This window comes from Lipotes vexillifer, unplaced genomic scaffold (genome assembly GCF_000442215.2).
Source record: "Lipotes vexillifer unplaced genomic scaffold, Lipotes_vexillifer_v1.1 scaffold184, whole genome shotgun sequence".
Classification (NCBI taxonomy): domain Eukaryota; kingdom Metazoa; phylum Chordata; class Mammalia; order Artiodactyla; family Lipotidae; genus Lipotes; species Lipotes vexillifer.
Window position 1 is genome coordinate 1,382,742 of NW_006783561.1, and position 2,735 is coordinate 1,385,476.

The following is a 2,735-nucleotide window of genomic DNA, read 5'->3' on the forward strand; positions in this document are numbered from 1 at the left end:
TGGGGGGGGGGGGGGGGGGCTGCAAGATTAGCTCTGCCAGTGGCTCCTGAGAGCCAGCCGCTGCCCTAGAAGCTTCCAGACTAGGATGGACAGTGAGTCCCAAGCAGGCCTTGAGCCAAATTGTCACCGCCTGGCAAGGCCTGGCCTTTCCTTTAAAGGGGAGAAGGAAGGAGGGCTCCTCAGAGCAATGACAAAGACTCCCCCTGCCAGCCCATCATGGGAGGCCCTGCCCCAGCAGCCGGGCAGCTCCCCAACTTGGCTCCCATCCCCAGTTCCTCCACCCCAGAATCTGGCCGGCTCCCCGACTGGGGAAGCAGATCACCGTGAATGAACGCAGCTCATTAACGTTCCCAGCACATTTCCTCCTTAAACAGCAGCCTGGCCAGCAGCAACCCTGCCGTCCCACCCGCCTTGCTTTTTCAGCTTCCTCTCGCATGCCCCTTCCTCTGTTGGATCTCCCTACCCCCTGCCTACAGCCGGGCCACCTGCTCCCTCTGCACGGGTGGGGAAGAGGCAGGCCTGTCTCACTGCTTCTGCCAGGAAGGCCCCTCCAAGCCCTGCTCTGCCCACTGGCCACCAGCAGGGCAACCCCCCAGGGGAAACTTGGGGCTGGGTCTCCCCAACCCAGGGGTGTGAGCCTCCTCTGCATCCCCTCAGCGTCACATGCTCAGGACTTGAGGGGCCCCTCCTGCCTGTGACTCAGGGAGAAAATGCCCTCCTTCCAGCTTTCTGCACCACCAGCCCCTCTGGAGCGCAAGAAGGTGGAGAGCCGGGGTGAGGCTCACCTTGGTTTGGATTTCCAAACTACACAAGGCAAGAATGAGACAGAATGCCTGCTATTTCAGCATTCACTGAACACCATTTATTGACTATCTATGTACAAAGTACATTGTACTGGGACTCAGCAATTCAACGGGGAATACGAATGGCCCTGGCCCACAGTGAGCTGATGGTCCAGCAGGGGGACAGAAAGAAAACCCCACTCAGCATGATAAGTTTGGTAATAGGGAATGTGGAAGTGCAGAGAAGCCAGAGTGTAGGACACGGGGTAAGGCTGGAAGACTTCCTGGAAGAAAAGGCAGTTGAGCTTAGTCTTGAAGGATAAATAGGCATTGGCGGGCAACAAAGAGGAAGAAAGTCTTTCTGGCCAAAGAGAACTGCGAGAGGTAAGGCACACAAACAGCAGCAGCATCCTCAGTGGCTGAGTTGCAGCAAGTTCTGTAAGGCTGGTGCACGGCAGGGGGTTCAGGTGGGGAGTGCTGGCAGAGGTCAGAGAGCTGATGCGGGCACATCCCAGAGGCCCTGGTGCAGCCATTCTCTGGTTTATTGGGCTTTCAGAATCTCCTGGCCTGTCCCTGTGCCCAAGCACATGCCTATATATGTGTGTGCTTGGAACGCACTATCCCTCAAATGAGAGACAGTAGCTTCCAGGGAGGGGACTGGGTAGTGGTAGGGGGATAGTTTCAGCACATGTCATTGTTGTTGTTGTTTTCCTACTGTTTGGATTTGTTCACCTGTGTAGTATGACCTAACCCCCCATTACCACCTATACATTGTTTTAATCCCCAGGGATGCTTATTATAAATGCCTATTCCTAGGACCCACCCAAGACTTTAATCAGAATCTTCACTGTTAGCAAGCTGGAGGGTGAGGCAGTATGATGCTGATGCAGGTGGTTCCAGAAACCATGCTCTAAGAATCAAGGCCTAGTGTGCTGAGTTAATGAGTTTGAACTTGGACCTGAAAACTCTGGGGAGCCATTGAAGGAAGGGGCCTGGCAGGAACAAAGGGTCTGAGGCCTGCCTGTCTCCCTCCTCCTCTCCAGCTTCCACACGCTTTTAGTGAGGATGAGACACATCAAAGAGGAAGATAGCCACAGGGGAATGGAGAGGGACAACTGGAGCCAGGTGACACTGGTTACACTAGCTTCAATCTCAAGATGCCAGAGCTGGAAAGAGATTAATAAATGATCAAATCCAAACACCACTGACCGGCTGGTGGCCCAGAGGCAACCAGCCTAACCTCACAAAGGAGTTGCAGGGGTGAGCCGTGAATGAGGCTGGATCTTTCTCTGCTAGGCCCACACCTGGGTGGAACCCGGCATCCACTCCATCCTGGGCTCTCCTCCTGACCCTGTCACTCTCACAGGGATTGAGGAAGCAGGAGTCCCTGGAAGGTCACAGCAGCAGAACTCAGGATATTTTAGCTTTCACCTCTAACCCCCTTGATGTACTCAAGTTTGAAGGAGGCTGGACCACTTGAGGCTGTCAATGACAAAGCCTGAAGCTGGGACACACTCCTAGACTTAAGATCAGTGGCCTTTATAGAAGCCACCATATGCATCCAGGACAACTCTGGCAGATGAGAAGCACCGGGGGCAAGAGAGAAGCAAAGCGGGGAGGGGAAGAGAGAAGAGGAGAGGGAAGGGAGAGAGCAGGGTGAGAGTGTGCAGGCAGCAGTTTGCTCACTCACTCATCAAACACTGATCGCTCACCAACTGTGAGCCAGGCTTCGGGAATATAAGAGATTTTCGCTTGGGGCTCATCGGGCTTCTTGTATCTGGTTCATAGTTTTTATCAAATGTGAAAAGTTTTTAGCCATTGTTTCTTCAGAAGTTTTTATGTTCCCCTCCTCTCTTTTCTCTCCTTTGGGGACCCCACTGACACACATATTAGGCCACTTGAAGTTGTCCAATAGCTCACTGATGCTATGGTCTTTTTTTTTTTTTTTTTTTT